Source organism: Lithobates pipiens, unplaced genomic scaffold, assembly GCF_037356315.1.
Source record: "Lithobates pipiens isolate NorthernLeopardFrog02 unplaced genomic scaffold, aLitPip1_a1.2 Scaffold_30, whole genome shotgun sequence".
Taxonomy (NCBI): Eukaryota; Metazoa; Chordata; class Amphibia; order Anura; family Ranidae; genus Lithobates; species Lithobates pipiens.
The window spans coordinates 164,878,174-164,887,901 of record NW_027507791.1 but is presented as its reverse complement, the minus strand read 5'-3'; positions in this window follow the sequence as shown (position 1 = coordinate 164,887,901).

The window sequence follows — 9,728 nt, the reverse complement described above, 5'->3', positions numbered from 1 at the left end:
TGTTTGGAACCTCCACCAGGATGGAGGTGAAGTATTGTCTCCTGGGATTAGTTGAAGGTGTCGGAAACCCGGGAAGCAGCCAGATGGCAGTTCTGAGATGCCTATTTCAGGCAAGGAAACTGATTGCCCAACCCTGTTAGCCTCCAATGTTGGCAATGACTTGTTTTTTTTCGCTTGTTTCCAAAGATGACCATGTTGGCGTTTGTCAAGATGGTTGAGAGTGCCCGCAGAGATCGCCTATGGCTCCATCACCTTGAAAGTGCCTGATCTTGTCTGATCTCGGAGGCTAAGCATTGTCGGGATTGATTAGTAACTGTTGGCGTTGACATGTTTTTTTTTCCGCTTGTTTCCCAAGGTGATCATCTTGGCATTTGTCAAGAGGGTTGAGAGTGCACAAAGAAATTGCCTATGGGAACAACACCCTGAAAGCGCCCAATCTCGTTTGGTCTCAGAAGCTAAGCAGGGTTGGGCCTGGTTTGTACCTGGATGGGAGACCGCCTGGGTTTTCCAGATGCTGCAGGCTTTTTTTTATGTTGTTGGCGTTGACTTGTTTTTTTTGTTTGTTTCCCAAGGTGACCATCTTGGCGTTTGTCAAGAGGGTTGAGCGTGCCTGAAAAAATCTACTATGGCCGCATCACCCTGAAAGAGCCCAATCTCATTTGATCTCAGAGGCTAAGCAGGGTTGGGACTTGGTTAGTACCTGGATGGGAGACCGCCTGGGATTTCTCGATGCCATAGGCTTTAGTTTTAAGTTGTTGGCATTGACTTATTTTTTTTTTTTTTTTTTTATTCTTTTATTAAGTATAAGTAGAACAACATAAATATAACAGTCAGCCATACAGCATGACCCAGGGTCACAATTACATGGTAACAAAAAATAGGCAGCCAAATAACTCTGGGTTCTCAGAGGGGAGTCCTACAGTTTCATGCAGAAAAGAGAGAAACTCCACCTCCGACATGTAGTACAGTATAACTAGTGCAGCTCCGTTCGGACAAATGTAATCATGGAGAACAACTGGGACCACAGCGAGCCAGCTTATCATGACCTATGTGAAGCAGAGTAAAAGATGGGCCGGTCGTGTCCAGAACCCTGGGGTTCTTCTGGGCCTCGAAGGCTAGTAAGGAGACAAGGCATAGTCAAAAGGGAGGACGGGGGGAGAAGAGAGTGCAAAGACGGAGAGAGAGAGTGGTGGCGGCGGGGAAAAAAAGAAAAATAAAGACAAAAAGGGAGGGGGGGGAATGCCACCCGCCCTAGACATGGCCTACGTAGGTAAACGTTAGATGTTCAGTCATTTTCTGGGACAGGGGCACTGCTCACCTCCCGAATGTAGTCTCGAGTACCAGTAAAATACCTCCAGGGCCTCCATGTGTAACACTAAATGCCTCTTCAGTGTTGTGAAGGGTGGCGGTCAATTCTTCCATCCGGAGAATATGATTGACTTTGAAATACCACAGCACCTTGGATGGGGGCTGAGGCTGCCTCCACAGTGCGGGACTGCAGGCCCGGGCGGCGTTCAGGAGTTGCATCGTGAGGGTTATTTTGTATTTTCGAACAGGCTGTTCGGTCAAGTGTAGAAGGCATGCTGCTGGGAACCGAAAAGTTCCTCAAGGCCGGGCATGCCCAGAAAAGGTGTCCCATGGTCCCCGTATCTGAATTGCACCTCCAACAAACATCCGGGATCGAGCTATTCATTTTAATCAGAAGGTATGGGACTCTATACCAGCATGAGACTATCTTGTATCCTGATTCTTGATATTGGTTTGCGATGGAAGCTTTATGTACTAAGGTCAGGATCTTCCCTATTTGTTGTGGGGTAAATGTGATGCTTAAGTCCCTCTCCCATTTGTGGATAAATGGTGGGGTCGACTGCTCCTCCTGACTACTCAATAGGTTGTACAGGAGGGAGAGGGTGTGTCGCACAGGTTCCCTTTTGTGACAGATGGATTCATAGGATGTCAGGACTCTAGGAGTGTAGGGGGCCCTTTGTATGGCCAGAAGAAAGTGACGAAGTTGATAAGCACTAAACAAGTCAAGCGGAGGGTCAGAAAGCTCGGCGACATTTTGCGTGGTCGGGAGCCCTCCCGAGGGCCACACCTTTCCCAGACGCTGTTTCCCCACCACTGTCAACTGTCGCAGTTTCTTGTTGGTAAATCCCGGTGGGAAGTCTGGATTACCTATAACCGGAGTCATTGGTGACGGCAGGGGAGCAATATGTGTGCAGCGGAACAACCTCCGCACAACAGCCAATGTAGCTCCCACTACAGGGTGATTTCTGAGGTCTTTTGGTAGGGAGGACAGGAGGTCAATAGGGGAATGGATCCATCCTCAATCTCCATCTCCACCCACTGCTTGTGTGGGACATTACAATGCCAATCAACGACTCTCACTAGCAGAGTCGCTCTGTAGTATTGTCTCAGATCTGGGAGACCCAGACCCCCCTTGTCCTTTGGTCTGGCAAGCAATTGCAAACGGGCTCTGGGTGGTAAAGGCCTCTCCACGGGCTGGTCCTCCATGAAGGCCGATTCAATCGGTGTTAAATCAGCCAGTGAGCGCAATGGTTTCAGCAGGGAGTGTACAAAGGCAGCCAATTGATGGTAGGTCCAGTGATCCATGGGCGTTGCCCGTGAGGGAGGAATTAGTTGAGATAAAGGCACAATGCCATCCTGGTTGGCGACGTGGTGTAGCAGGGGTGTATTACTCAGATTCCAGGAATGAATTCTGGGGTCAATGTTTCCTGGTGGGAAGTAATTATGACCCGTCAGAGGCATAATGGGAGAGTGATATAACCACTTGTGCTGTTTACATATCGAGTCCCAGATCTGTAGAGTAGAATAGGTGAGAGGAGAGGAGCTAGGTGCTAACGACCTATGTTTCCTGGGAATCCACACTTGGGTGTAGAGGTCCGTGCCACTGAGCGCCAATTCAAGGGCAACCCATAGTTTAGAATGTTTGTGATATTTCCAGTCTGATATCCTGTTGAAAACAACGGCTAAAAAGTAAAGTTTCACGTTAGGTAAAGCCAGGCCCCCCAGCCGTTTAGGTCTGGTTAGAAGGCCTTGGGACAGTCTCGGACGCTTTCTGTTCCAAACATATCTGCAGATCAGTGAATCTATGAGTGTTAAGAAACTAGCTGGAATACCCACTGGAATCATCTGGAATAAAAACAGAATCCGGGGTAGGATATTCATCTTAATCACACTAATTTTCCCTAACCACGAATGTGCGACTTGGGACCATCTTTGTAAGTCCATTCGAATTGCATTAAGAAGGGGTATATAGTTAACGCGAAATAGAGTCTGGGGTTTAGGTGTGAGGTAGATGCCTAAATATTTCATTTTGTGTGTTTGCCAGCTAAAAGGGAAGGAGTCTCTAAGATGAACCACAGTTTCCCCGGGGATAGAGACGTTAAGAATCTCCGATTTGGACATGTTAATTTTAAAATTAGATATGAGACCGAATTGTGAGAAGGCAGACATCAGATTGGGAAGGGAAATCAGGGGTTGTTGTATGTAGAACAGAATATCATCCGCATAAGCAGCATATTTGTGTTCTCGATCACCAACAGTGATCCCATGGATGTTTGGATTGTGTCTAACTGTAGAGAGGAAGGGTTCCAGGGATAGAGTGAGAGGGGGCAGCCCTGACGTGTACCATTATAGAGTGTAAATGATTCACTTAGGGTACCATTAACACGAATTTGAGCTGTAGGGGAATGGTATAGTGCTGAAATGTGAGATAGAAAAGTTTGGCTGATTCCCAAGTGAGACGGGGTCGCCATGAGATACTCCCAGTCCACCCTGTCAAACGCCTTTTCCGCGTCTGTAGAAAGTAACAGGGTGGGCTGGGCGGACCCCCTAGCACAAGCCATCAGGGACAGGGTGCGGAGAGCATTGTCGCATGCCTCCCTACCCGGGATAAACCCAGTCTGATCACTGGAAACCCAGCGTGGAAGTAGGGGTAGAAGCCTGTTTGCTATACCTTTGGCATACAGTTTAGCGTCTAGATTCAAGAGAGATATAGGTCAATAACTCCCGCATAAACTAGGGTCCTTCCCTGACTTAGGAATCACCGAGATATGTGCACGCAGCGTCTCCGGACGGGGTGTCCCCCCCTGTGAGATCGTGTTAGCATAAGAGGTGAGGCGCGGCAGCAGGGTCTCCGCAAAGGCCTTATAGTAAAAGGCCGTAAAGCCATCCGGTCCAGGGGCCTTGCCACTCGCCATAGCCTTCAGTGCTACTTTGAACTCCTGGACAGAAAACTCTCCGTCCAATGAGGCGAGGGCGTCAGAGTTCAGTTTGGGCAAGTTGGCCTGCTGTAGATATTCTTGGATCAGAGTTCTCCTAACCACCAAGTCCGGCACAGCGTGAGGGACATGGTATAGGCGTTTTTAATAAGCATGAAATTCCTTGGCTATAGTTGTGGTCTCATGCGTGAGAGCGTCAGAAGCTGTCTTAATTTTATCAATGAAAGCCCTGGTTTTTGCCTGTTGTAGGGAACGAGCCAAAAGCCTCCCCGGTTTATTACCCCATTCATGGAATTTTTGTGACACCCTACGGGCTTCCCGTTTCCATTGCTCATGGTACATGGCCTTCAACTCCTCCCTCTTCATTGTTAGGTTATGTAGTGTGGCTTGAGCGAGACTGGCCTTGTGTTTTGACTCAAGGGCGCTAATTTCTAACAATAGTTTAGATTGTTGCTGCTCAAATTCCTTTTTCCTTCTGGAGCCCAACTCCATGAATTTACCTTGCATATGGGCCTTATGGGCTTCCCACAGTACTCCTGGGGAAATGTCTGGGTGGGTATTATCTTTGAAATACTGATTTAGTTCCTCTTGCATGTGTATTTTGTCTGCCTCCTCACTAATAAGGTTCTCATTTAATTTCCAATTGGCTGGTTTTCGGGGCAACAAAGAGATATTAATGGTAAGCAAAATGGGGGCATGATCAGATATGGTTGATGAAGCAATTAATGAATTTGTCAATAGGGAAAGGTGGTGGTGATCAAGAAAAAAAAATCAATCCTGGAATAGGATTGGTGGGCGCTCGAGTAATACGTATAGTCTCTTGCTCGCGGATGCATTATCCTCCATGTGTCCATTAACTGGGTGTCACACAAGCGTTTACGAATGTATGCAAGACGCTTACGAGGAACCGAAGACCTGCCCACGGACGTATCAAACACTGGTTCCAAGGGGACATTAAAGTCTCCAGCCAGGATAACACATCCACTAGCAAAGTCCCTCAATTTCGCAAGCGTAGTGGCAATAAAAGTGGCCTGATCTCGATTAGGAGCATAGAGGGTCGACAACGTACATGGCATCCCGACCAGGCTGCCCCTGAGGAACAGAAAGCGTCCGTGAGGGTCACTCAACATCTCTAGCATGTTAAAAGGGGTACCTCCACGGAACCCAATGGCCACACCCTTTGCCTTATGCACATCAGAGAGACTATAATACCAGACTGGGTATTGCGGGGAGAATAATTTCACCGAAGTGGTGTGGGTAAGATGGGTCTCTTGCAAGAAGACAATGTCCCCCCGCAGGCGACCCAGTTCCCGGTATAGACTATGACGTTTACCAGGGGCATAGAGGCCCCTCACGTTTAACGATAACAATTCCACCGCGGCCATGGGGATCCGTCAGAGAACTCCAAATACAGCCCGTTACCAGGAAACAGGACCAGAGGCAGGGGAAGTAAAGGGCAGGGGGATGAAAGAAAAAGTGTGAAAAGGAGAGGAAAGAGAAGGAGAGTAGTGAGAAGGTAAGTATTACAGGTTATGACCTGCAACCCCTGCAGCACACACAACCCAGACCCAATTGGGTCTACCGCGGCATGCGCACACAGCAGATTGCAGTGCAGTAAAGGAGCAATTGACCGGGCCACCCCCCCCCCCCGGAGCCCCAGCCATCGAAACGGCCGGAGCCCGGGGGCCAAGATCCGCCCAACACCCCCCGGAGGGAAAACACATGTGGCCAGGCAGCAGCAACCCGCAACAGTCTAAAACAGAAGTCGCAGGCCGCAGCTCCGGCTCCAACCCCAAATTACAAATTATATAATAACACATAAATGAAAGAAATAGCACAGAGTTCATGTACACTTAGGGAAACACAAGAACCGAGAACACCAGCCAACAACGTTCACAATAGGGGATCCAAGTGTCATGAGGTAGAGACAGTCAGAGGCATGTCCCAAGTGTCCCCGGTGCAGGACCACCCGTAGGCACTCCAACACTTCGTTCCCATTAAATTAGACACCCCGTAGGCAGCTGAGAGAGTATGACGTTAAACACCAAAACAGAAATAAAAATGAAAGGTAACATAAACAACTTCTTATACTTGCGGGACCAGGGAAGCCGCGCCATCAGTGCGGAATACTGGACAGAAGAGCGCCATCAGACGTGCCATCTATGCATGCATATTAGCTGGGCTAAAAGAGGGGACGCGTTGCTTGCGGGACACTCTCTGCCATGGCTCCTCAGGATTATTCGGTAGGGGTGGGATGCCTTCCTGCCAACCCGGTAAATCCGGCGGGGATATGCTCACATCCATGCAGAATTTTTCCAGATCTTCTGGGAACCGCAGAACCGCCGTCTTCCCATCTCTGTGTGCGATCAGGGCGGCAGGGAAACTCCACCGGTAGTTGATGGAGGACAAGCGCAGTTTCTCAGTTAGGGGACGCAGGGCCCTGCGTCTCTCCAGAGTCTCCCTGGCCAAATCAGGAAAAAAAGAGAGTGACGCCCCATAAAAGTCCAGGACTGGGGTCCCCTTGAGTTTTTTCATGATGCGTTCCTTCTCTTCAAAATAGTGCACTCTGCAGATCACATCACGCGGAGTCTCCGCCGCCAGGTTACGAGGGCGGAGGGCCCTGTGAACTTGGTCAATTTTCAAAGGATGGTCAGCCGCATTCCCCAATAGGCCGTTAAAGATGCCTCTTACCATTGGGAGGAGGTCCTCGTCCCCGGTCGCCTCCGGGAGCCCCTGGATCCGGATGTTGTTCCGTCTGTTACGGTTCTCTGGTCCTCGATCTTATAGAGGGAAGACCGATGAGCGATAGCGAGAGAGCGGGTAGTTGCTTGCAGAGACCTAATGGCGGTAGCATGCCTGTCCAGCCTCTGCTCGGTCTCCTCTACGCGGTCCAAAACTTGCGCGAGATCCGAACGGACAGCGGACACTTCTCTCTTGATGGATTTCTCTAGCCCCAAGAGCATCGATGCCAGTTCAGACTTAGTAGGAAGTCCGCTCACCAGCGCTGCCACTTCCGATCGGCTTGTCTCACTCTCTTCCCCGTCAGAACCCGCTGACGAGGCCGGGGATTGAGATCTGCATTCAGGCCTGGGGCGGGGGCGGGGCCTGCGGGGGGCGGGGCCTGTGGCCGCGTTTGTGGTAAGCAGAGAGCGGCCTAGGCCATCCATGTCCCCCACCTCATCAGGCTCCGCCAGGAACCGTTTGATCGATCCCTCGGGCGCGCCCTTCTTCGGCAGGGACTTGCCGGTTCTCCTACCCATCGTTCCCAGGCATGTGGAGTAGTTCATGCGGCGAATAAGTGCTAAAATACCGGGGTCAGCGCCGGAGCTCAGGGACAGTGCGTCCTCACCGCTACATGCCGAGACCACGCCCCGAGGAAATCCTTTGATTACGTGAAAGCGGCTTTGAGAGCACGTTACATCCGCTATAGTGTTCTTTTTCCGGCCCGGATGGAGAGACGACCCGCTTCTTTAACACCCCCGGAGAGGCATCCGCCTGGATTGATTCGCTGGCGCCAGCCCGCTGATCGACTAACTACCTCTTCGGAATTGTTTACAACCCATTCTACTGTTGGGATGCCCACGGCCTTTGTTGCACCTGTTGTGCCCTGTTTGCACCGATGGTGGGCTCACCTTTAATGCTGGCAGCAACCTCCCCGGTAGCGGGAGTTCAAGTTGATACCCCTGACCTGAGATACGGTCGGGAGAAGGCTGTGACATGCCGCTCCTCTTTGCCCTTTCCTGCTCCCTCCTGGAGCATGGGGGCTCATACCATATGTTCCTTCTTCCCCTTTTTGGATCATTTTCACTGATGGGACAAACTGCAATTTTTCTTTATCCTCCCAGATCCATGTCCCTGTCAGCCTCCTTCATAGAGCAGGCGGTTGCCTCACGCCTAGTGAGCCGCTCACTTGGTTACCTAAACCCCCCCAGGATGTCTGGGGGGGTGGAACTTGCCTCCTGCACGGACCCCCAGTTACAGCAGGCGAGCTGATACACTTTGGGATGAATACCCTCCTCAGTTTAAGGGGGTTGGGTGGGGTGGGGAGTGGGGACTGTTCCCCTAACGGGGCCAGGGACTTTTGTTTCCCTTTTTCTTTTTTCATGTATGGTTATTGGGGTTATCTGTTTGTTCTCTGTTTAGTTTTGTTGTACTTGTTTACTAAAAATATTGATATTTCAGTGTTGCATTGTCCTCGGATATGTATGTCCCGGGTCCAGCGGTCCAATCCGGGAGCAGGGTTCCACAATGATCCTGATCCTTCCACTGCCCCCAGAATCCATGTCTACCCTTAACATTGTATCCTGGAACACCAGGGGATTGAACTCCCCGGTTAAGCGATCCCTGGTGTTTCAATTTCTTCAAAGTTATAACCCACACATATGCGTACTCCAGGAAACGCACCTCATCGGCAGTAGACTTCTTTCCCTCAAAAAACCCTGGGTGGGGTACCATTACCACTCCACCCACTCTAGTTTTGCCAGGGGGGTAAGTGTCCTAGTATTGAAGTCCCTCCCCTTTTGGCTCCTGGATCTGGCCTTGGACCCGGACGGCAGGTATGTCATTATTCATGCGACAATTTACTCAATGACCTGGACCATTGTGGGATTATACTTACCCCCGCCGGCCTCATTGCTGGTGCTGAACCAAATCACTAGCAAGATGGCCGAGTTTGCCTCTGATAATGCTCTTATCCTGGGTGATTTTAATCTAGTTCCTGACCCAGACATGGACAGACTGACTCCGGGGGGACACCATGGACCTGGGCTGGCTGCCTGGGCAGACACATATGGCCCCGACGGATGTCTGGAGGTGGAGACACCCCGGGTCTCGGGCATTTACATGTCACTCTGCCACCCATAAAACATTCTCCCGCATTGACTTGGTCTTTGCGCGGAGCCCAGTCCTCCCAAGGGTCGTAGACATACAAATATTGCCCAGGGGGATATCGGACCATGCACCTCTGTTTCTGACATTGGATCTTTCCCTGGGACCAGCGGTTAGACTATGGAGGCTTTCCAGGTTCTGGATCTCAGATGCCGCTGTGGATGCTCATTTTAGGACCGAATTGAACAGCTATTGGGAGGAGAATGCAGGTTCGGCTGGGGCCACGGTAGTCTGGGATGCCTTTAAGGCTACCACGAGGGGGCACTATCAGACTATCATTGGCAAAATACGCAGGGAACGTAGAGCAGAGCTAAAAAAAGCTGAGGGAGAGGCGGTCTGCGCGGAGGCTCTTTTTGTCCGCACTCGGGACCCCCAACATTATTGGCAACTGCAAATCCTGACCAGAGAGGCTGTTGATCTTCATACCTCTCTCACCCAGAAGAGAATGCTAGCTCAGTCCCAGCGGATCTTTGAGCAGGGGGAGAGGTCGGGGAGGATGCTGGCCTGGCTCTCCAGGGAACAGGCAGGGGGGTTGAGCATTTCACATATCAGGGACAAATCCGGTCAGTTGCTTCACACCCCAGACGGGATTAATAA